The sequence below is a fragment of the Mchenga conophoros genome, linkage group LG7 (genome assembly GCF_057382185.1).
Source record: "Mchenga conophoros isolate Kocher_MC1m ecotype Shallow Benthic linkage group LG7, M_conophoros_male_GT1.1, whole genome shotgun sequence".
Lineage (NCBI taxonomy): Eukaryota > Metazoa > Chordata > Actinopteri > Cichliformes > Cichlidae > Mchenga > Mchenga conophoros.
The window spans coordinates 68,319,563-68,345,802 of NC_140532.1; the positions used below are offsets into that span (position 1 = coordinate 68,319,563).

At 45.1% G+C, this 26,240-nt stretch overlaps 1 protein-coding gene across 2 annotated transcripts in view; it reads left to right on the forward strand.

The window, feature by feature from the left end:
- The first annotated feature begins 11,287 nt into the window (after window positions 1-11,287).
- The window catches only part of LOC146571711 (carbohydrate sulfotransferase 8-like), a 45,417-nt gene continuing 30,464 nt past the window's right edge, over window positions 11,288-26,240 (forward strand). Inside the window, exon 1 of one of the 2 annotated variants that reach the window (XM_085281038.1) lies at window positions 11,288-11,645. The gene's annotated coding sequence lies outside the window, so the exon portion shown is untranslated. The remainder of the gene's footprint in view (window positions 11,646-26,240) is intronic. The other variant, XM_085281039.1, reaches the window with a different exon arrangement.

Sequence of the window (26,240 nt, forward strand, 5' to 3'; positions counted from 1 at the left end):
TCTAATATAATCTGCTTCTTAACGTACAGTGGGGCAAAAAAGTATTTAGTCAGCCACCGATTGTGCAAGTTCCCCCACCTAAAATGATGACAGAGGTCAGTAATTTGCACCAGAGGTACACTTCAACAGTGAGAGACAGAATGTGAAAAAAAAAAATCCATGAATCCACATGGTAGGATTTGTAAAGAATTTATTGGTAAATCAGGGTGGAAAATAAGTATTTGGTCAATAACAAAAATACAACTCAATACTTTGTAACATAACCTTTGTTGGCAATAACAGAGGTCAAACGTTTACTATAGGTCTTTACCAGGTTTGCACACACAGTAGCTGCTATTTTGGCCCATTCCTCCATGCAGATCTTCTCGAGAGCAGTGATGTTTTGGGGCTGTCGCCGAGCAACACGGACTTTCAACTCCCGCCACAGATTTTCTATGGGGTTGAGGTCTGGAGACTGGCTAGGCCACTCCAGGACTTTCAAATGCTTCTTACAGAGCCACTCCTTTGTTGCCCGGGCGGTGTGTTTTGGATCATTGTCATGTTGGAAGACCCAGCCTCGTTTCATCTTCAAAGTTCTCACTGATGGAAGGAGGTTTTGGCTGAAAATCTCACGATACATGGCCCCATTCATTCTGTCCTTAACACGGATCAGTCGTCCTGTCCCCTTGGCAGAAAAACAGCCCCATAGCATGATGTTTCCACCCCCATGCTTCACAGTAGGTATGGCCTTCTTGGGATGCAACTCAGTATTCTTCTTCCTCCAAACACGACGAGTTGAGTTTATACCAAAAAGTTCTACTTTGGTTTCATCTGACCACATGACATTCTCCCAATCCTCTGCTGTATCATCCATGTGCTCTCTGGCAAACTTCAGACGGGCCTGGACATGCACTGGCTTCAGCAGCGGAACACGTCTGGCACTGCGGGATTTGATTCCCTGCCGTTGTAGTGTGTTACTGATGGTGACCTTTGTTACTTTGGTCCCAGCTCTCTGCAGGTCATTCACCAGGTCCCCCCGTGTGGTTCTGGGATCTTTGCTCACCGTTCTCATGATCATTTTGACCCCACGGGATGAGATCTTGCGTGGAGCCCCAGATCGAGGGAGATTATCAGTGGTCTTGTATGTCTTCCATTTTCTGATGATTGCTCCCACAGTACATTTTTTCACACCAAGCTGCTTGCCTATTGTAGATTCACTCTTCCCAGTCTGGTGCAGGTCTACAATAGTTTTCCTGGTGTCCTTCCAAAGCTCTTTGGTCTTGGCCATGGCGGAGTTTGGAGTCTGACTGTTTGAGGCTGTGGACAGGTGTCTTTTATACAGATGATGAGTTCAAACAGGTGCCATTCATACAGGTAACGAGTGGGGGACAGAAAAGCTTCTTACAGAAGACGTTACAGGTCTGTGAGAGCCAGAGATTTTCCTTGTTTGAGGTGACCAAATACTTATTTTCCACCCTGATTTATGAATAAATTCTTTACAAATCCTACCATGTGGATTCATGGATTTTTTTTTCACATTCTGTCTCTCACAGTTGAAGTGTACCTCTGGTGCAAATTACTGACCTCTGTCATCATTTTAGGTGGGGGAACTTGCACAATCGGTGGCTGACTAAATACTTTTTTGCCCCACTGTATGTTCTTTAAAATACAGCGTGTGTTTTTAAAAATATTATAATAATGCATAATTATGTGGACATGCATATTAGATCGTTTTTAGTGAAATATAATCCCTCCAGAAAGGCAGGAAAAGCCCGGAAACTTACTTTAAAACTAAATATGTTCCCTAAAACGGTGACAGAGCTACAGACCCATGACAGCCTTACACAGTGTAGAATATATATATGCTGGAAGTGCTGGGTATACAAGTCTGGCCTAAGTCTTCGGTCAGAAAGACTGCAGCAGTCCAGGAGTTTAGTTCACCGTCTTTAATGAAGCTTCACAGAAGAACTGGTTACAGCAGGGCTTGCCAGGATAAATCCAACTGTGATACAACCAGATATGCACTTATAATCGTGGCAGATGCAGTATAGGTGACTATAAGCATGGTTGTCTGGAAACAGAAACAGGTAATGCTATAATTAGCAAGGTCAAAGATAACTAAGCAACAATCAGAAGACATCATCTACTCAGACACAGCAATATTTTACAATGTCCACAAGGGGTCGCCGTAAGACCAGAAGTTGGCTAAATAGCGCACATCTTCCCAGTTGCTAGTACTAAGGCAAGCATGTGGCAAGCTAACAACAGTTAAACCAAACAATAAACAGAGGTGTGGACTCGAGTCACATGACTTGGACTCGAGTCAGACTCGAGTCATTAATTTTATGACTTTAGACTTGACTTGAAAAAATGTTCTAAGACTTGTGACTTGACTTGGACTTTTACACCAATGACTTGGGACTTGAATTGGACTTGAACCGGTTTACTTGAAAAGACTTGATATTTTACCCCAAATATAAAATTTAACATGCATATTATATGGAGATTGAAAATGTGACGTCATTCACGGGTAGAACCGCAAAGGATTCTGGGAACTCGTGGCAAGAGGTACTAGCGCACGCAGGCTTTCAATTAAAATCAGTCACACAGCGATAAAAAGAAACACAAAAATGTCAAGAAGCTGTTGTATTATTAACTGCAATAGCCGGTCGCATGACAGCCACGGGAAGCCGACGGGTAAAGAGATCGGTTGTTATCGGATTACGTCGTTGAAGAGAAATTGTTCGAGCCGTGTTTCCGAAGTAACAAAGACGCGACTGGATCGCAGCCATTCAAAGACCAAATATAACGTCCCAGAACACTCCAGCTCACAGGTTAGTCTGCTCCAAGCATTTACACGAAGGTCAGTCTGCTGTTGTAGTTAATGCGTCATTTTCATAACATAATTGGTGATATAGGTTACAAGCAAGTCTGGCGCTGAACAGAAATTGTCGCGCTATGCTCCTTTGTTTATTGTGCATAAATAGTAAATTATCCTGACACAATATTGCGTTTCGCTTCTGTTATTATGGCACATTGACAAAAACATGTACTTTTATTCACAGGATAAAACAGGTTTTTTGTATCACTAATTGCCCAGTACGATTACAGCATACAATATTATTGTCACTGCTACATTTCTGTGATGCTACCAGAAATTATTTCCACTGCTAATTAATTACCGTTGAGCTCAAAGGTCCTATTAATAAACGGTTAACGAATGTGTATTTATGACGACGATTTGTGAGACTGGTAAACTTATGATACGTACGATGGTCTTTCGTTCTACACGGTGCATTTCAAGGGCCTGCACCCATCCGTCGGTAAACTGTACCTGGGCTTGTTGCAGTGACCTGAAGTTACTAAACTTCATGAGTGTATGCACTCACTCCAAGAACCGTATAATTATAAATATGCATATAAATATGCTACAATGAGATAGCTGACTTCATCTAACTAGCAAATGTTGTCCAGGCTACGTTGGTGATGCAGTTTTTTTTAATGTGTATGATATTTTTGTCATGCGATTTTAAAGCCGGTCCTACAAGCGCATCCAAGAATAACATGCAGCGTATCTCAGAACTGTCGGTGAAAATTATTCTTGGAGCTAAGTTTAATTGAGCTGCATTTTAAAGAGGTGCAATTTCACAATTTGTGTATATTTTCTAAGTTCACTATTTTGTCATGTGTTGAGAAAAACACAGATTTTAAAATTACATGGTCTAATATTTACATTTAGCATAACTGCAACATTATTTTTTCGTTTTTTTTTTTTAAAGACTCGAAAGGACTTGAAATTCAAAGTTTCAGACTTGTGACTTGACTCGGACTTTTACACCAGTGACTTGAGACTCGACTCTGACTTGCCTGACATTACTTGAGACTTGACTTGAGACTTGAGGATAAAGACTTGAGACTTACTTGAGACTTGCAAAACAATGACTTGGTCCCACCTCTGACAATAAACAACAGAAAAATCCTTTAACCGCGGGATATAGTCATTGGGGGAGATTCTGGCCACTGCTATTAACTTAGTGCTAATTAATTAAATAATTAAATAAACCTACTAACGTGGTAGCAGTGTACTGAGGCATAACTTTAGCTTAAACATACACAAACAACTATAACTATTATCATACCAGTTAACCTGTCAAAGGTAATAACACTTACAGTCTCATTAACGCACACGGAATCACACAAGCTGCGATACAACTGCTCTGCTGCTGCTTTTCGTCTCTCACTCTCCCTCTGCGTGATGCGCACATGATCACTGATGCGCTCATTTGGGTGCGCTTGATTCTTGCCACTAGACATCCTGAGGCCGAGTCAGCAGGGAATTTGCACACACAGGTAGCCAGCAGCTACGACCAGCACTACCTGTGCAGTTAATAAAAGGACAGGTAATGTTTGTCGCGCTGTTGCACGCACAGCACGCTCGTTTGTTTCAGTTCGTCAGTTGCAACAAGACAGCTTACCAACGTGTACGTAATAAGCTGATACTCCTGTGTGCTACACACTACAGTGCACGCTGTACACCTACTTACTGGTTGTGTCGCATCAGTCTGTGTCTCTGAGTTAACTTGTGTTTCTCCTACAGCTCCGGACCACTAAAAATGCGCGTGCTCTTTGTGAGCTCGTTCCCGGCTCGTAACCAGCGCGCTCTGCCGTCAAGGGCGATCATTGGTTAAATGTGATCATGTGACTGATGCAAGCCAGATCCTTTTATTTAGCAAAACTGTGATTAATAGTTAAATATAATTGTTGAGGGGCACAGACAGGACTCCGCACACACACACACATTAAAAAATTTAAAAAAAAATTAAAAGTTGCCTCAACAAAAGGGCTCTTTGGGCACCCATCAGGAAAGGGGCGGGTGCTCAAGCCCCCCCAGCTCCCCCCGCCTCTGCACGTGCCTGAGCTGCAGCCACGCTGAGTCTCTGTTTCAGCCACATTGAAAGTTCGGACTTCAAAGTTTTTAAATTTTAATTACAGGCCAGTAAATCCAGAGTTATGATCATATATATATCAGCCACGCTTCGTTCTAAATACTGTCGTCACGTGTGTGTTTTAAGCGTTTTGTAAGGACAGCACGAAAACAGGAAAGAAAGGAAAAAAGCCACCTCTTTCTTATTGGTGGAAAAATGCACCATGTCGACCAATTAAAAAAAAGTCAACATGTGGGATTTGGTTGTTTAGGAAGAGGGAAAAGTTTGGGGAGTGACGGTAACAGGGCGAGCGAGACAGAGCGAGAGAGAGAGTTTAGATGTGGCAGATTTGTGACGTTTAGTGTGTTGTGTAGTCGTTCTGTTGTGTAGTCGTTTTGTTTAGTGTGTCAGTGAGGGCACTAATGACTGTCAGAGGCACATTTGCAACGTAAACACTGTCACTAAGTAGAAAACCAGCGGAGTGATACACCTGCTGTTGTCGGGCCTGCAGGTTTGTCCCTGTGCTCTTCTGTCTTTTGGTGGACAAACTTGTTTTTTACTGGCACACATCATTTGTGGGGCATCTTATTGCCACACCTGATTGTTCTCTCATTTTAGTTTTAGTAAGATTTTTAAATGGTTGTAGAAAATGAAACAAACGGTGTATTGGCTGCATTTTTAGATAAATAGTTGTTTATGTTTATAAAATGTACGTTTTATATTTGCATTTCAAGTTATAAACATTTACCCAACATGTCTGTGTTGGACATAAACAACGTAAACTCAAAGGAGTCACACATCGCCGGTTGTATTTCAGACCTCAGTGGGTTCATCCAACAAATCATGAAAAATGAGGTTTACATGTTTGTTCATGACGGTGCAGATTTCTGACATTTTGTGTAATTTAAGCTGCAACAATGTGACTGTTTTCTAACAAAAACAGTGAAACTTAAGTTAGACTTGTGTTTGTAAATGAAGCGCCCCATGTTGTGTAGCTTTCTGGAGTTTATACTTATTGGGCTACATATTTATTTATCATACAGGCTATACAGTACATAGCATCAAAACTCACATGTTTTATGTAACTAAAGTGTGTAATCATGTGGGCTACAGACAATAATTAAGTTATCGACTATATTTATATGAAAAACGTGCATACTTACTGCATTTGAATCATGTAACCACATGTAACCACCTGCATGAGTGTTTGGGGGGGGGAGGCTTTGATTTTGCCACCCTAAGAAAATTTCTCTAGATCCGCCCCTGCTGGTCGGAGGTTTGTTTGGTCCACTCCGTGCCAATGCAGATGTCGAAGAGGAGGGGATTTTGCAGAACTCTTCTCAAGAGATCCCACAAGAAGAACCAACCAGGAGTCCACCGGGTCCGAAGCACACAACGGCACCAAGAGTCACGGACAGGATCGACCAATGGCGCAAAGCTCATGGGGAAAACAAGAAATCCAGATTCTCAGATTGAAGAGCCGACCTCCACGGTTACCCTGTCTTCTGCGTCGCTTCCACAAAGCTGGTGGCAGTGGTAAGGAACGCCAGTGCGGTGGTGTTACTTACAATCAGGGAGGCAGAAAGCCTTGGTACGAGGAAGTCAGGAAATACATTCAGGGATATGGTTCCACTGAAAACTGTTTTAGAAATTATGACAGTTTTAGTTTTTAGGTTTTTTTTTTTCAATTCATTGTTCTTCCTGTAAATCTACATTTTAAAATAATGAAATTCAAAAATAAGACTGAAAGTTTCTGTCAGGATTTTTTAGATTATAAAAAAAAGTCAAACTTCGTTTTTTGACATTTTATCCAAAGTTTTGATCTAAAAGTCTCACAGAAAATTTGTGTTTTTAACAAATTTACAGACGTCTAACATTTGTAAATGTACTTACATTGCTGTGAAGAGGCCATGTTTGTCTTTGTCAGGCAGCTGAGCTGTGATGGATCAGTGTGAACTTTACTGATGGTTTCAGTTTCACCTCCACGCTATTATAAGCTGTCTCTGGTCCCCTCCCTTTAAGGTGGTGTCACAGAAGGACTCTGTGTGGATGTCACACTTTGCCTCATCTCTGCTGTATTAGGATGAATGAGATGAAAACTGTGCACCCAGTTTGTCCAGCCAACGGTTTTTGGAGAGGAGGCCTTTGGAAGATCAGTGTGGGCGCCTGAAGTGGGAATGCAAGTGTCGCCATTTTATCTGACGTTTCACTTTCAAATTTACATGCTGGTGAAATAAAATCATAATAGATGGAGACATATTCCAAAGATGCTGCAGCACCAGTGTTTTACCTGCTCGCCATGAACACCTGACATGTCAGCACTTTGTTCTGATGGCAGCTGAAAACTGTACGATCTAAACAGTGTGTTGTGTTATACTTTTAAAAATATCTAAAATAACTGTCTCATGCTAAAGTAATCTATGTTTTCTTATTGCATTAAGGTAGGGGTGGCGATATATCGAATATGCTCCATGTATGCCGAGGTTTCCCACGTACGATGGTTAAAATGACTTTATCCTCACCGATAAGTACAAATTGCCACAGAAATATTAAGCTGTCTTTTAATTCACCGAGAGTCATGTTTCTCCCACACGCTGCAAATGCATCATTACCCATGTGGAAAAGAAATAGAAAAGACTTGCATCAGACGTGGCCTACTTCATATAGTGAGTCATATCAGGCTTATTATAAAGTGGCCACTTTCTCATCACTTTCATATATTGTTTTAGTAAGTATCCAAAACATACAAGTTTCATTTATATAATTTTTCAAGGGGTCTTGTATCTGTTTTCACTCTTGTATGCTTTTCATACAAGTTTCACACGAGACAGATACAAACTTTATAAGATTTTGATCTTTTCCATATGGGAGACCCCTCCCAACTGGAAAACTTTCTACCTGCACAGAGCACGTGTGTTTATATCCTACCAGAGTGGTAAAAATATGGTGACAGCGGGAGTTTCAGACTCGCTGTCAAACAAAACGCTGCTAAAGGCTAAAGGACCTGTGCTACTGTACCACCCACTGCAAAGTTAAGAGTGTTTTAAACTCATCACGTGAACGTCTCCACACACCTGTGACTGCTCAGCTGGCTTTATAGTCACTGCCTAGACTTTTGTTTCTGTAATTTGACGTCATCACATTTGTATTTTATAGTATTTATATGTTATAAGCACAAAAAGCACCTTTGTAACTTCAGCTGTTTTATTTCGTCTCGTGTGTTTGTCAAAGGTCGACAGACGTGCTGTCTGCTCTGTGTGTGTTTTTAAATTCATTCAGACTTTTTGTATTTAAAGTAGAAAAAATATTGAATGGTCACTATACTATACCAGTGCAACTTTAGGCACTATGTGGTTGAAAATAACATTTGTTTTTGGAGGTTATTTAAACATATGGTGACACATGTTGCTGCTTCTGCTGCTGCCAGGAGAGCAAGCAAGCTGGATGAAGAAGCCTGGGGGTGGATGTTGCAGTGCTACTCAGGGCCGTTAGGATCCCAGTGTCTGTCCCACTCTGAGTTTTAATTTGATCCTTTTATTCTGAAGGATCCCGCATCAGGTGGAAGCACTCCACTTCCTTCAGAAGCCTGTATGACAGACGTTTTAGTGCGGCGAGCCTCCTTAGCTGATGCTACCACAGAGTAACAGGTGGGGTGGCAGGGGCCTTCCACCGGGAGATGATGAGCTTACCCCCCAGCATCAGTGCAGTCTGCACCCACTCAGTGGCTTTAGGTGGAAGATGTTTAGAGCAAAACTCAGAGGACTCAATGGGCAGCCGTGTCTCGTACCTTCAGAGTCCGTGATGGACTGTGATGACACGATGCGTTAGTATTCAGAGCCCCATTTATTCCCACTCGTTGTGATGTGTCAGTTAAAAAGTGTCAAATCCAGCCCACCAGGTTTTCCTGATTTCAGACTAAGAGTCTGTTGATTAAAATCTGGGGCTGTGTTGTATTAGAAGCAGAGATAAGATAAGATAAGATAACCTTTATTAGTCCCACACGTGGGAAATTTGTTTTGTCACAGCAGGAAGTGGACAGTGCAAAAGTTATGAGGCAAAAATTAGAATACAATAAGAATAAATACAGTACACAGCTGTACAGAATAGAATAAAATAAAATACTATATACAGTAGAATAAAATAAATATACAATAAGATAAAAATAGAATACAAATACAAATACTATATACAACTGAGTAAAAATACAACGATGACAGAAAGGATTATTGCACTTAGTATTATTGCACATGTGTGGATGTGTGTGCTTGATCAGTTAAAGTCTTTATTATGGAGTCTGACAGCAGTGGGGAGGAAAGACCTGTGAAATCTCTCCGTCCCACACCGTGGGTGCCGCAGGCTCCCACTGAAGGAGCTGCTCAGTGCTGTCACAGTCTGCTGCATAGTCCCTTTACTCTCCCCATGTTTGAGCCTCAGATTCGGTACAGTCAAACACGTGTCCTCCACTCCTCTGATGGGGCTCTGTGCAAACTGCATTGGACTCAGCTGATGTCCAGTCTCTTCCATAATCACATTTCTGATGAGTTTTTCAAAGACTTCACGACTGGGGTGAGCGTGACAGGCCATTAACTGTATGAAACTCATCGCTGAGTTCAATGATAAAGTGCTGAGTGTGTTTCAGTTTCTGCTGCTGATGTTCCTGCTCTGAGACTTGGATGGATGACCCATGATGAGCAGGAGCTGTGAGCTGGACACAGGCGGTGTTTCACGGAGCTCCTCGCTGTCGTGGAGACACAGCGAGTGATACGATGCTGTCAGCGGAGCTTCATCATCATCAGGATGAAGCACAGATGCTCTCTGCTTCCTCCTGCAGCTCACAGCCGCTCACAAAGATCAATGAGTGCCTCCACAAAGGAGCAGGACGTCTGTCACCTCCACTCTACATCCTGGATTTAATAAAACACCAGCAGGGGGCGCCACAGGACAGGCTGGACATGCACGATAGGACAGCAGAGTGAGCGTGAGGGAAGTCGCTTGTGTCTCTGTAAACTCAAACTCTGACTGTAAAGGCCTCAGAGGTCAGAGGTCACAGCTCAGAGCTGGCTGTAAACACCTCACACCTGGGAGGTTAGAGGTCACAGGTCGAGGCACCGCAGCCTAAAAATAAGCACAGCTGAGCTGGGTCTGCCCTGGCACCTCCACCCAGGAGGAAGCTGCACGTCAGCTGGGAGGTGCTGAGGAGGCATCGTGGTTAAACTGAATAACCTTAAATATCACTGAAAGGATAGAAAGCGACTCACAGCAGGCAAAACTAAACACGCTCTCCTCTCAGGGCGGGGCTCCCGGGGTCAGCCTCTGTGACATCGAGGTCCTGCTGCTGCTCTCGTGTCTCGTAAACAGGTCACATGACCTCCGCACCTGAGACAGATCACAGGTAAAGGTGGACTCGGTCCTGTTGTGCAGCTTGTTCCTTCGTCTTTCCGGTTTCTTGGAATATACACATTCACACACCGAGTCAGCAGGCAGCGCTGAGGCGGAGGTCCCCAGAGAGGAGGAGGAAGAGAGCTGGTAAACAGCAAGGACAGGAGGAGCAGGGGAGAGGAGGAGGTGCGCACACACACACACACACACACACACACACACACACACACACACACACACACACACACACACGGCTGCTCTACAGTCAATTTAACAATAATAAGAGTCTCTGCTTCCTGTCCTGCTGGTAAATAAAAGCATCATAAACCTGCTCAGATCTCCATCGATTTTTCTAAAGTGTTATTTTTGTCACAGACACCTGCACACAGTCACACTACAGGGAAAAATACCGAGCGAGCTAAAGGAGGGAGCAGCTTTTTCACGTGTCTTCATGAATAACTGTAAACCTGTTGTTTTATTGACTGTATTTGTGCTCTGTTACAAACACTGGAACACCGTGCAGTAATAACACTGGGCTCACATTAATGTGCTGAGCATCAATGACATAACTGTTCATGTGTCATTGCATAAAATTCTCTTACTGTGTGTGACTGCACAGATGGACACAGAAATGTCAAAGCTAACATTCAGTTTATTGTTTTCACGCGGTTTAAATGGACCTCCAGCTGTAACAGCTGAACTCATTAAAACGAAATGAATTTTTCAAACAGGACGCTCTCCTGTCTCCTAACTCACGGTTAGGATTAGAGGAAACAATAAAAACTAAGCAGAAGCACAAACACAGATCTGCCGAGCAGCAGTTTTAACTGTTATGATAATAAAATCAATCCTAACAGTTAAATCTGTGACGTCACTCTGGTGTGTGTCTGCGTTACATCAGATTCACCTCTGCAGCCCTGACCATCGCGGGCTTTTATTTTGAGGATTTGGCGAATGCGGGCTTTTATTGTGGTGGTCTGACCAAACCTCCTCCGTGTCTCCCGGAGCTGGCCGGTCGGGCTCCGCCGCCCTGCCCTCCCGTTCACAGTACACTCTCAGTCCAGTCCTTCAGCTCCGGGGCCGCTAACGAACTCAGCCCGCGGACACCGCAGCTCACCGGCAGCTCTGCGCCCGTTAGAGCGTTTACTGAGTACCGGAGGAGGAGGGACGCCCGCAGACTTTCCGACGGAACAGAACTCCGCGGACTGCGTCCATGCTGAGCCGCACACAGGTGAGCGCCGGCGGAGCGAGGACCGGGGGCAGCGGGCGCACTTTCAGTCGGTACTCCGGTGATACTGTGACGTAGACCGGACAGCCCGACGGCGAGCGGCGGGGTTCGCGGAGCAGCTGAAAGTAAAGCAGGTGTGTTTGGAGTGCTTTCGTCATTAACACTGACTCCGCCCCCCCGTTAACGCAGATTAAACCGCGTTTTTTTGAGCCAGTGAAAGGTTACGGACAGGGGCGGATACAGAGAAACGGGGCCCGGGGCACAGGTAAGGAAAAAGCCCCCCCTCCTTTTGCTGGTTTTAAACGGGGCAGCTAATTGGATAGCCGTGTTTGATGATCAGCTTGTAGTTTGTGCTCGAGCGGCCCTGATTGGTGGACGTTTCTCACATTATTTGACACCTGGAACTGTTATTGTGGCGCTCTGTTTGCTGCTTCCTGACTAGGTTTCACCTAAAGAAGGACCAGAAATCCAAACTTTTACTTTTACTGAAGCGTGAAAAACATTTCCGATAAAGAAATCAAAAGAACACAGACTCTCTTGTTTCTGTTCATTTATTTTATGTCATCCAGATGTTACATTTTTTGCTCCTCTAATTGATTCCAGTTTATTTCTTTGTGTTTGCTCTGTTGATATTTGTTTAATCATGACAACAAAATGATTAAAGTTGATCAGATGCTGATGGGGAAACAGAACTGATCTCTCGTGTACTCGTCTGAGCGTCTGACGTCAGTCGCAGGGGGGCGGTGCCGGGGTGTCGGTTGATGTCGCGGTGTCTGTTTCTGTGATGTCAGTGGCAGACTGAGCGCGTGCGGAGTTGCTGAAAACAAAGATGGAGATGTTTGCCGTGTGGATCCTCAGCAGCTGATCAAAGAGAAAGAGCGGCGCCTGATCTTCAGGGTGCAATATCAGCTGTGGGCGGAGCCTGCACAGGTCTCAGATCCACCTGTCAAGCTGACGGAGGAGGAGGAGGAGGACGGCTGCTTCTTCTCCTTTGTCAGCAGCAGTTGAATGAAAAGCTGCGATCGCGCTGAATAATTTCTCTCCTCGTGTCTAAAAATAGCCACCCGGCTGCTCCACCTGCACACGGAGCTCTGCTGCACCTACGACGACCCTCGGAGTCACCTGACCTCGGCCGTAACAAACTGAACCAAAATAAACCGGAGCGACGGCGAGGCTGAAATAAACCCGAGCACCTCAGAGCAGGCGGAGGGAGCGCTGTGATTTATCGTTCATAAACACGACCTCGAGTCTGATCTGTGTGGGTTTAGGACGAGTCACAGATCAAACTGAGGTTTTCCCCGATCGATCATTTTATAGATGTTACCTGTTAACGCTCGCCATCTGACCGCTCGGTTCAGGGAGTGATGCTGCTGGCTGTGTTTGTTTCTCCAGCCCGGTGCGTCCCACCCTGAGCTTTCATCTGCTGGATTTCGGTGACAGCTGGATGGCGATATAAGATATATATCTCGATATTTATTTTTAAGCCATAAAGTAAGAACAAACAGAGAGTTTAGTCACAGCTGTGTCCCAGATGTCACACAGGCACTTTTATTAACACACAGCGCAGATGTACAAGAAACAATTACTCAGAAATAAATTATCAGCATTTATTAAATAATCATGCTCCATAAATAAAAGAAAAAATGTTGTTTTGTGCATAACAAAGAGCTCACAACTGTGCAGTCAAAATGTAAACTAACAGACGCTGAGCACAACAACAAGCAGCTGCTCTGTTCTTAACTTCTACTGCGTGACCGACAGCCTGGAGTTTGAAATCCTCTTCGTAACCGCGTCTCTGAACAGGAGCCGTTTATGGTCCTTATACGCACACAGTACGGTGATATTACGCTGAAGCACAGTACGTATCACTCCGCGAGGCTCCAGACTACGGCAGCCGTAACGCGGTGCGGCTCCGTAGCAAAGTCGTACTCAAACATTTTTAGTCAGATTGCTGAGCGCCGTGTTCCACAGAGAAGCGGTTCGCGGTCAGTGAGCACAACCAGAACTCATACATAAGGCGCGCTGTCAACTTTTGAGAAAATGAAAGGATTTTAGGCCGTGCAGCACCTCTGGGCGTTAGCGTGGTTAGCTCGTTAACACGTTGACGCCGTCCAGCCCCACGCACGGGGCGATGCGCAGTAACTCGTTAACGGAGATTTGCCATGTCCATCTTGTCGCTGCCTGCAGGTGAAGCGATGGGGGAGGAGGGGGTGTTGTGGTCAGTGAAGGAGAGGCGGAGCAACGCAGCGTAGAGACAAAAGTGGACGAAAGAGAGGCAAACCTGCGGCTCCACAACTATAATTATAGCATAGACTATATCGATATAAAGGATATTGTCACATCTCTTATCTCGTATAAAAATATATCGATATATTTAAAAACTCGATATATCGCCCAGCCCTACATCACGTAGACGTGGGCTGGGAGTAAGAACAATAACACGGGCGAGGTCTGTCATTAATGGATCCATAACACTGGAGAAAACGGGACCCCGAGCGATGAGGGAAACATCTGAGCGTGCAACACCTGGATCACAAGGTCACCTGGTGGGAGGTGACCTGTCTCTGAACAGGTAACAGGTGTGCACAGCGTCTCTCGGGCAGCTTGTGTCAGAGCCAGTCAGCGGGAGATCGCCCCCTGCAGGAACTGAGCGTCACTGAGTCTCTGAACCTGTGGATTCATCACAGACTGGATGTCATGACCACATCCAGTCACAGAGACGTGTCGGGGTCGCTTTAATGTTGGCAGCTGATTGGTCGCAGACATGGTCCCCGTCTTTAAAGATCACCGGATCATTGCAGTCTCAATAACTGTGGTCGTGTCGCGGGCTCCGCCCACTGCTCTTCCAGGTGTGACTGTTGTGTAACCCTCTGCTGGAACTTCTGGACTCGAACGTCCTGTATCGATCGTGTGTTACTGCGTCTCGCTCCACAGTTGTGTTGTACAATGACAATAAAGGGCTTTTCTATTCTATTCTATTATGTTTGCAAGCGTGGCTCCATTTCTAAGAGTTTCTGATCCTGAGTCTGTGGACGTCACAAACGTCTCTGTCTCATCAAGGTGGTTCGCTTGGTTTTCTCGTCCTTCTGCCTGTGAGGGACTGATCAGTGCTGCTGCTGATTCAAGTGCATAATAGCATACAGTTGTGTGTGTGTGTGTGTGTGTGTGTGTGTGTGTGTGTGTTGGATAAACTGACAGTGTGGTACCAGGTTCGTGTTGGTTAATCTGGAGGCGGGTCTGAGCGCTGCTTTGCTGCAGTTTCCTTTGAAGTGGAGCAGGACGTGTTTGTGCGTTCCTCCGACAGAAACAGTCGTATCGTGTGTCGACTCGTTTCAGCTGCACTTTCACCGTGTGAGGATTCAATTACCATAAGCACCTTTAATCTGAGCCGACGGCCTCATCGAGGAAACTCGATCCCTCCTGCTAACGAAGAGAGCCGCGCTGCAGGATGCTGAGGCTCTTCTTCCAGGCTGCCGGCATGAATAACACATCGGAGAGGGACACCTCCGCCCCTGCAGAGCGCCTCCATCGGTCTCTGCAGGGGCACAGGGTCCTGAACAGTCATCTCCTAACCACAGGCAGCACCGAGCTTCACCGGAGAGCTTTCAGACCAACACCTACACCACCCACAGCTGAGGGCGGTGTGAGAGTCTCACGTTTATCAATGTTAAACTGATTAATCTATTTTAGAAAGTATGGAAACATCTGTCCATCGTCCCATGTTCACACCGTCCAGCTGTTTCCGGTCCGAGCGTCTGATTGGATGAAGCTCTCTGCAGCGGGTCCCCGCGTCTTTCTTTAAAATAAAACTGTAGCGTTCGTGCCCGACCTCTCCAGCTCTTCGTCAGCTCGGTTCACCTGCAGCTCATCTGTCATGTGATGGGGTTTCTCCGCCCATCGGAGTCAAGTCATCTTTATTTATATAGCACATTCAAAAGACATCACGTGTCGGCCAAAGTGCTGAACAGAGGGATGATATAATAAAAAGAATTAAAATAGATGAGATGAAAACATTATAGAAACATTGTAAGACATCCATATATGTTTGTAAAAAAATGTGTACATGCATATATGCAAATACATATACAAAAATGTACACAAGCACACACAAGCACACGTGAACATAAAATACATGCAAACATTACCCAATGAGATAAAAGACCAGAATCGCAGAATAAAAGAGGTGTCAGAGAGAGCCTTGGAAAATAGGAAGGGCTTCAGATTCGATTTGAAGACTTCCAAGGATGAAGAGGATTTACTGAAAGGGGGAAGGCTGTTCCAGAGTCTCGGCGGCAATGGAGAAAGCCCTGTCCCCTCTAGATTTGAACTGGGAGCGTGGAACTGATAACAGCATCTGACTGGAGGAGCGCAGAGATCGAGTGGGTCGGTGCAAGCTAAGAAGATCTGAAATGTAACCTGGAGCCAAACCATGGAGAGCTTTAAAAACAAATAATAAAACCTTAAAATCGATTCTATATTTAACTGGTAGTCAATGTAGAGATGCGAGTATCGCAGTAATAGTCTCTGTTTCTAGTACCCGTCAGGAGCCTTGCGGCTGCATTTTGAACAAGTTGCAGGCGGGACAGGCTTGAGTGACAGATGCCTAAATAGAGAGAGTTACAGTAGTCAAGACGTGACGATAGGAAAGCATGAAACCAAGATTTTTTACGTGGGGATGTACATGTGCTGATAATGGGCCCAAATCGTTTCTTATGAGACTAACAGAGTCCTGCTTACCGAAGATTATCATGTCGGTTTTGTCGTGATTTAGTTTGAGAAAGTTCAGAGACATCCAGCAATGTATGTCGCTAAGACACTCTGAGACTTTCTGCAGCGTACTGTCAGCACCTGGTTTTAGAGAGAGGTAGAAATGTGCATCGTCTGCATCGGAGTGACAGGAGATCTGGTGTTTCTGAAAAATGGAGCCTAATGCGAGCATGTATAAGGAGAACAAGGCCAGGCCCAGAATAGAGCCCTGAGGTATTCCACAGGTGAGAGTAGCTGGGAGGAGTATTTGTTACCCAGCATCACAGAGTAGGATCAGCTCTCCAGGTAAGAGGCAAACCATGTTAGAGCAGAGCCTCGAATGCAGACACGTCTGTAGACGGTTTAACAGGATTGTGTGGTCGACAGTGTCAAAGGCTGCGCTCAGGTCTAGAAGGATGACAACTGTGCTTTTTCCAGAGTCACCAGCTAGAAGCACATCATTGAACACCTTCAGTAGAGACTCTGCTGTGCAAGGCTCTGAAACCACACTGATATTTGTCCAGAATATTAGTGTGTCTAAGAATGAGGAAAGTTGGTGGAGGACGACTTTCTCAAGAACCTTAGACAACAATGGCAGCTTAGAGATTGGTCTGAAAATACCAAGAACTGACGGGTCTGAACCAGGTTTTTTAGAAGCGGCTGAACAACAGCTTGTTTAAACGAATGAGGAACAGTCCCATTTGAGATGCTGCTATTTACAATAACGAGGATGTTAGGGCCGACTGTCTTCAGCACATCTCTGAGAAATGGTGTAGGTAACACATCCAAGGGGCACGTTTCATGTGCATTATTATATCAGTGAGATGGGATAATGAAACTGGTTTAAATTCGGAGAAAAGGAATGAACATGCAGGTGGTTCAGAGGGGTCTTGGGATGGGAGCGGGATATGTGCTCGGATATCATCAATGTTTTCAGTAAAGAACTTTCGTGTGAGGCCGTCTCAGATATGGCTGCAGTGGCGCAGGACAGAGTTGATTGTGTTGAATAGAACTTTAGGATTACCAGAGATTATCTTGGAGAAATAATTTGCTCTTTCTACCTTGATGGTGCGCTGATAGTTATTTAGACAATCTCTAAACACTTGGTAAGAAACGTGGAGCTTATCGTGCTTCCATTTTCGTTCTGCTTTCCTGCCTGACGGCACGAGTGCTGAAATGCTGTAAACATCAGCAGCAGTGTTCGTTTCTCACAGGCTGGTGTCCGCACACCTGTGCAGGTGTTTAAGCACTGCTTCATTTCACTGCTCTGATTATTAGCTCAGAGCTAACATCTTAGCCTATTGCTAACACAATGAAATATAAGGATGAAGGTGGAGGTTTGTTCTCACCCTGTTTTTAAGTGTTGATTTTATGTTAAAGGTGGAGGTGAGGAGCTGGGTAAGGTTTTCTCCTCAGTGTGTTTTGCTTGTTTGTGTATCTGAAGCACTTTTGACCACCTGTCTGCTCCACCTGTCCTCTCCACCTGCCCGTGTGTCGGACAGGGCTCTGTGGGTCTGAATGAGTCCTTTGTGTGGAAAGTTTGAGCCGGTCATCAGAGGTCATTCTAGTTAATAATTCGCTCTAACTGGCGGGTGAGAAACCGCCTCCAGATATCGGGGGCGGCGGTCTCTGGATCGCCAGTGATTAAGAGTAGCTGTGCAGCCGGCGGGCTCAGAGGATTAGTGACATTAATGATGAGAACAAAGCGACGCTGCTGCTCAGCAGCTTGTTTAGTTCTGCCTTTCAGCGTGTTTCATTATTCATTTGGCTCGCTGGAGCCAGACTGCTGTGACCCACTGCTGTGGGAATGAGCCGGGCTTGTATGGATTTATTTAGACTCAGAAACACCCCAGAGAATTAACCTGGGTAAGCTTAAAGCCACGATCACACATTTATAGGAGCTCCACCTCCAGCTTCTTCTGTCTGCTCCACTCGCAGCAGGAAAAAAGCCTCCAAAAAGTCCCTGTGCTGGTAGCTGTTTAATCAAGTTAGAAACTCGGGGAAAGTATTTATCCATCACCAACAGACCCACTGGTTTAAAGTCCAAATGACCAACTCCAGGTTTGAGAGAGCAGTCCCATCTCCAAGTACATGGCCCAAACCACATCCAAAACCAGTTCAGTATCTGGGTCAATGTCCAGCTACAGGTCCAAAGTCCAAAACAAGATTTAAAGCAGAGAACTAAACTAGCCCCAAAGTCCAGGATCGGGTCTGACTCCAGGACAACCGACAAAACCAAGACCAGGTCTGAGACCGGGTCCGACTGAGACCGGGTCCGACTGAGACTGGGTCTGACTGAGACCTGGGCCCTATTTCAGGAAGCCGGTTTAGAAAACTCAGAGTGAAAAACGATACTCAGGGTTGAGTAACCCCGAACTGTCCAACTCGGAATATTCGGTTTCAGAAAGGCTGATAACAATTAGTTCAGTCAACGCGGAGTTGCTTTAACCCCAAGTGAAGCGTGCGCACGAGGATACATAAAGCCCTGATTAGTGGAGCACAGATTAAGCGAGTCACCATGGAGACGGAGGGAAAGAAGGCGCGGTCAATGTATTTTACAGCGCTTGAGGCCGAAATTCTGATGGCAGCATATGCCGATAACATGCAAATTTTGCAGGAAAAAAGTAACACAGCCTCAGCTGCAAAAGAAAGAGAGCATGCATGGCAAAACATAGCCGACAGAGTCAATGCGTGAGTGTTAATATAAACATTGATCGAGGGATTTCCACCCATTTAACACGTTATTTTAATATATTTTATTTTATTTGTTATTTCATACATTTTATTTTGTGATGTGATGTGAGCGCAGGTGCAACCCAACAGGCCCCAAACGTTCCTGGCAGCAAGTAAAAATGAAATATAAAAATATAGTCCAAACAGGTAAGGTGTAATTGTATTATGAGCCATAGTGCTTGGTCTGTGTGTCCCATGTAAATCAATTGCAGTTAGAGGCTACATTAATTTCCCCTCTGTAAGCACTTATTGAAATTATCTGAGCACATTACAAGTACATATTTGCTTACTCTGTATGCTCAAATGTGGCCCGTTATAGCCAACAGAAAAAAAGCGGAGGCCCGAAAAACAGGTGGGGGTCCTCCACCACCACCACTCACAGAGGCTGAGCAGTTGGCTTCCACATTTGTGATAATGTTGGCAGCATCACATATGATCTTCACAGTGCAGAGAACACAAATTAGCATCCATTACTATAATGAAATAATTTGTTAGTTTGAAATGCTACAGGGAACTATGTACCTGCACATTAATGCTGTGGAAAGACTTCCTGTTCACATAGTCTCCTTCATTTACTGAAGGAGCAATGATTGGAATGTGAGTGCCATCTATACAGCCAATCACGCCTGGGAACCGTGAGAATAAATGTAAAATTTAAGTAGTAGTCCAAGTATCACCACATCATGAATTAAGTTTCGTTCATCCTGATACCTGCAATTTTGTGGCATCCCTCTTTGATAAATCTTGTGGGTCTATGACCGGGGAACACCACAGACGAGTACAGGAGACGTTTCAGTGCAACTGTAACATTCCTGACTGCCCGACAGACGGTAGCCTTGGAAACGTGCTCAGCGTCACCAATATTATACAGAAAGCTCCCGTTTGCAAAAAACCGAAGTGCAATACAAATAATATGTAATGAACTGAGAGGATGTCCGCGATGTGTCACATGAGCAATATTAAGCCTGAGGATGTTATTCAAATAAATTATAGATTGTGCTGAAAAACGGTGACGTTCACACAGGAAATCATCAGGAAATGATAAAATGTCCAAACGCGCTCTAATCACTCTCTCCCGGCGGAGAGCTCTGCGGAGAATTTGGGCTTCAACATCTACTGGCTCTTCAAGGACGGAGCACGCCATGTCTGACACTTCCTACTGTCAGGTTTCTGACAAAGAGGCGGAGACAGTCAGGGTTAGTTGTAGTAAACCTGCTAGGGGGCAGGTTAGCTTCACGGAGTGTGTCGTCATAGTAACTCACTCAGAATTAATCTAAACTCGCTTTGTGAAACCGAAAACCCAGAGTTTTCGTTAACTCAGGATATACTTACTCAGAGTTTGCACTAAACCGGCTTCCTGAAACAGGGCCCAGGTCTAGATCAGGTCTGACTCCAGGACAACAGACAAAACCAAGACCAGGTCTGAGACCGGGTCCGACTGAGACCCAGTCTGACTGAGACCAGGTCTAGATCAGGTCTGACTCCAGATTGAAAGCAAACACAAAAACTGGCTCCAGCAGTCGCCCCATGCCCCGGGTCCCACACCAGTCCACAGCTCTGGGCGTGGGTTGGTGTGCTAGTATGATGGAGAGGTGCCTCTCTTCTGATAACCTACAACTTTTACTCATCATATAAATCATGACATTTATCGCGTGACCTGATCAGCTCGTCCGAGTTCAGGAGAGGCACGGAGAGAACGTAGGGAACAGATGGAAAAGGTGACGATAAGCCGGAGTGACCTCACACTTAACGCAGGACCTCCACCCTGCTGTCCACCTCGTGCTGCAGCTTGCGGATAAACGTGAACGGAGGTGGAGATTTCCGTATATGTTATCCCATAAGATTAGAGTCCCATAACGGAATGACAGGGATTAATCTTCCTAGCTCGCGTCGAGGGGACCACACAAGCCCTTTATTGTGCCGGAGGAGGTGGCTTATCAACTCATCGGATTTGCAGATTATATTCCTGATTATGTTTATTTCATATTTCCGTGCAGTCGTCTGTAAGGACGGACAGAGTATTTCAGCTGAGGTGATTCAAAGATCAGAAAGCTGCATCGCCACAAATGCTCCTGTCAGAGGCGCAGTTTGACATTTCTCATTAAATGTGATGCTTTATTAAAGTAAAAGATGTCCATGGGGATGTATGTTTCTTTTTCAGGGAGTAAAAGTCGGAGAGATCCAAGAAAATTACATTTTTATTCCTGGGTAAATGATGGAAACATGAATTAGATTTTGAATTCTGGATTTAACAGGAAGCCAATACAGGAGAAATCTGCTCTCTCTTTCTAGTCCCTGTCAGGACTCTTGCTGCAGCATTTTGGATTAGCTGAAGGCTTTTCAGGGAGTTTTTAGGACTTCCTGATAATAATGAATTACAGTCGTCCAGCCTGGAAGTAATAAATGCAAGAACTAGTTTTTCAGCGTCACTCTGAGACAGGATATTTCTAATTTTAGAGATGTTGCACAAATGGAAGAAAGCAGTCTTACATATTTGTTTAATATGTGCGTTGAAGGACATGTCCTGGTCAAAAATGACTCCAAGGTTCCTCACAGCGTTACTGGAGGCCAAGGTAATGCCATCCAGAGTAAGAATCTGATTAGATACCATATTTCTAAGCTTTTCAGGGCCGAGTACAATAACCTCAGTTTGATCTGAATTAAGAAGCAGAAAGTTAGCGGCCATCCAGGTCTTTATGTCTTTAAGACATTCCTGCAGTTTAACTAATTGGTGTGTGTTATCTGGCTTCATGGACAGATAGAGCTGGGTGTCATCTGCATAGCAGTGTAAATGTATGCTATGTCTTCTAATGATGCTGCCTAAGGGAAGCATGTATAATGTAAACAGAATTGGTCCTAGCACTGAACCCTGTGGAACTCCATAATTAACCTCAGTGTGCTCCCATTAAACGAGGTGTTTGAATCCTTTTCATCTCCTCCTTCAGTCGGACAGTGTCAGAGGAACAGGTGACCCAGAGTAAAATGGTGAGACTAAGATAAGTGCTGCAGAAGAACAAAGCAGTGTTATGTCAGCTGACATGGTAAATTATTTCTGAGACTTCAAACTGGACCCACCTGCTCAGCTCGGTCCCACAGTCCACTGAGTATATGAAGTGTTTGTTTTACTGAATGTTCACTGTGATAAACATACAAACAGGTCAGACCATCGTCAGTTACCATGGTGATCTGTCTGCGTTAAACACCGTCAGTTAATCTCGTTTCGTGGTGACACCCGCTGTGCCGAAAACAGCGGACGGAGTCGAGAAGGCAGGAAGTAGAAAACTGATTTGGGCCGCGAGGATGATCAGTTAACGTCCACGTACGCGGCAGCGGCACAGAAACTCCTGCTGTGTGTCGAGCGCTGTGCTGCTGCTGAGTGTGAGGAGCTGAACTCAGAGATCAGGGAAGCACAGTGGAAAGTCCACAGTATCAAACAAGCTGCAGAAACGCCACTCGTGCCTCCGCTCGCTTTCCAGCTCGGGTCACCTTCATTTCAGGGGCAGCGTGGGACTCTTTGTCCCCGAGCTCTGGCTCGTTTCTCAGCCCGCACGCCGTCCTTGGCCTCATCCTGAACTCTGAACAATTAGCACTAAACGGTCTGAGCGAGCTGCTGCAGCCTCGCTCACGCAGCCCATTTTCTGTCTTTGTATCTGCACACAAAGCAGAGCGAAAGACCGACTGTAACCGTGATGATGGAGGCTGTCTCAGCGTCTGTGGTGCAGCTACACAGAGGTGGAATTTCTCGGTGAGCTGCTTACTGTTAAAAATGACTCCTTTATCGGCTTTCTTTGCCCTCCTGGGCAGCCGCCGCCTGCACAAGCTCTCATTTTATGTACCAACTGTACATAAGTGTTCAGGCTGCTGTCTCATTAGCTTTGACTTCAACCAAACCGGCGTGTGAACACGTCCTGCAGGTACGAGGCTGCTGAATGATTCCTGTAGGAACCATGTGAATAACTCAGGATACTCTCCCGGTCCTGCTGGAGAGCACCGCAACGACAAAGTCAGCACATGTATTTGTTCTTAAAACACTTTACTTTCAGATACTAGGAGAACAAAAGTTTGAAGAAAAGTGAGGAAATCTTCTGCAAACATGTTCCTGTAACTTTCAGCTGTTGGTGGGACTCGTCCTGCAGCTGTGGAGGAACACGAGCCCAGACCAGCAGACTCGGTGCTTGTACTGTGTCACACTTTATTCATATTTTCTCTGTAGTTTCTCCCTCAGTGCAGTTAGCGTGAGTTCTCCTGTTGCAGTTTACCCTGATTGTTTGCTCTCGTTTGTTCCGTGGTTTCCTTCAGCGTGTCAATAATCTGTGAGCGCTGCAGTCACAATATTGACGCAGCTCAAAACGTCTGTGGCGGTTCGATGACAGCGGGCGTTTCCTGTTTCAGAGTGTTGATGATGTCGCTCAGGGAGGTGTGATTGTGGTGTACGGCGTGGAGCTCTGCCATCACACTGCAGGGTATCCATCTCCTGCCGTCATGTTAATCCGGGCGCGGCAGGATTGAAGCGTCCTTGCCGAGCGGTCAGCTGGAGGCCCAGAGTTTGACTCGACAAGGACGTGAGGAGGGGTCGTCCTCTCGACTCTTCGTTGTGACTCGTTCCTCTGAGTTTCCTGCCGTGTTCTTGGTTTTCTGACTAAATGAATCTTCAGTTGGGACTGCGACCTGTTTGGGGGAAAATACTCAGAAACCTGATTATTTGTTCTCAGTATTTCATGCTTCATTAGATGCAGCCTGATGGTTTTTCTTTAATCCTGCCAACAAACACTCAAATCAGCCTGGCTGGATTCTTTCTGCACGCAGCGTCTTGTTCTCAGCCGCCCTGTTTTATTTAAATGCAGGCTGTTTATCCTCGTTTCAGCAGAATGAGCTGCTGCAGCGTGATGCTATAAATCATCAGCCACTCGTCGCTAATAGAAACCTTAATAACACATTTATTATTATTAGAGGAACAAAAGTTTCTGCTGTAAAACTTCAGAAAACAGAACAAAGCGTCTCAGCGGTGATCTCAGACGTCGAGGTCGATCCGCCTGCGGCTGAAAACCGTCCTTATCGCAAACAGATCACAGCCACTGCTTTGAGAGCGATGATAAAATCAACGTGGTGGTCTTCGTTTCCTTTGTTATAAATCAGACTGTTGGAGACGGGAGTGATTCACTCGCCATTTACTCTCCGAGCTGCGGCGAAACTGTGAAAACCAACACCTTCAAAGTAAAAGCTGTGCTGCACTGCTTAAACCAACATATTTCCAAAGGCAAGACTTTTACTTTGACGGTCTCTGTTTCTGGTTACGAGGTTTTGGTGCAGCTCCACCAACCGACCACTTGATGAGTACATGCTTCCCTAGCAACGGTTGCCAGGCAGTCACCTGTGTAACTGAGGCCTCAGTTCAGTATTAAGATTTACCATGGTAACCGTTTCCATGGTGACGATAGCACACTACAGAGCCGTGCCTTAAACGAAACATTGACGCAAAAAATTTGTCAAATTTTTCCTAATTAAATTATTCGAAATACTCAGTCAATTGTTGCAGCCCTTCTGTGATTTGATATAATATAGTTTAATACAGTGTTTCCCAACCACTGGGCCACGGGACCGGCTTTTAAGGTGTCGCAGATAAATACAACAAAATAAAACCAGTACCAAAAACAGAAGATTTATTCATAACACACAAGGAAAAGACCCAGGGAAACAGAGTTAACGATAAAAACGATTAAAAAACCCGATAAAACCGTGAAAACCATAAATTTCAAACCCGAGCCTCAACTCTCGCAGCCCAGTACCAAACGGACCGCCGTAATTAGCGTGAGTAACGGGCAGAACAATGACATTCTCTTCCACTAGAGGGCAGTACAACTACCTGCTCTAATTCAGTGGGTCGCCAACTGCCAGTAAGACAGAAGACGACGACGAAGAAATGACAATAGTCAGAAAAGTAGTCAGTGTGACCTGGTCCTGGAGGAAACTCCGACCCAGGTGAAGGCCCAGCATGAGCAGTGGTCAGAAGGAAGCAAAAAAGGTAAACTGGGGACCAGTGTTGGGACTAACGCGTTATTAAGTAACGCGTTACAGTAACTACGTTATTATTGTGGTAACGAGCACGGTAACTAGTTATTATGCCAAAATCAGGGACGCGTTACTTGTTACTGGGATTCAGATAGGGTCGTTACTCGTTACTTCGTGTGGTGGCATCGCGGAGCTTCCACAGATTCAGTAACATTAGCAAGTGGTGGAGGCCAGCAGGTGGATGAAGGAAAAGGGAGGCAGGAGGAAGAGAGACCCGAGGCGGCCGCCGGTCCGAGAGTGTCAGGTGAACTGAACTTCAGAAGTTATGACCTGCAGTCTCTCTGGGTCAGATATGAACCAGGTTTAGGTGGAGTTTATTTTCGTTATTCTGACTTTTTCGTACTGCGTGCTAGCTAGCATGACGGAGTTTCTATACAGCTGGGTGGTGCTATGATGTTAATGATGTTGAACTTTATTTTGTTCATAAGTTATTAGAGTTGCCAACCGTCCCGTCTGGTATTCAGAGAAAATATTACGCGTTTCTTATTGAGGTGAAAAGGAACAGTTTGTCCCGTAATTCAGCTACAAAAAGACACAAAGCTGGAGTTATTCTGTGTCTTTGCTGCACAGCTGCCTCTTCTTCTCTCATCCTCCCCCCCTCCCTCTCCTGTTTCTACTTCAATCATGAAACTGATCAATGATCAGCTGATCGGCTCTCTCGTTTATTTATCGCCCACTTTGCGCCAGAAAGAGGAAATCAGCGGATGTCGCGCTAAACAACAGCAGCACGTTCAAGCTTGATCAGCTGTTGTTAGAATTTATTTAATATTAATTTCTAGTATCAGCTGATGTTTGCTGGAGCCACAGCTGTAAAGCTGCTGGTCATGATGGTTTGTATATGTGGTGAGAGGGAAACATGAAGATGAAACCAGGAGATGTCCTTACTGAATCATCAGAGCTGAGCAGGTGATGGAGAAACAGGTTTACCTTTTAGGTGACATGAATGAGTTGAAGTTATGAACTGTTTCTGAGAGACAAATAACACCAGGATCCTTTTTTAGGTAGCTGACAGCTGGTAACTGTGCAGGGGCGGGTCTAGGAAAGTGTTGCCAGGGGGGCATGTAGGGCATTAACAGGGAGAGGGGGGCACAAAGAAATACTTTTCTTTCTTATTCTCATTTAAAATGTCTCGCTTTTAAAAAATAATTATCTGAATCTTACAACAAACGATTGATAGATTG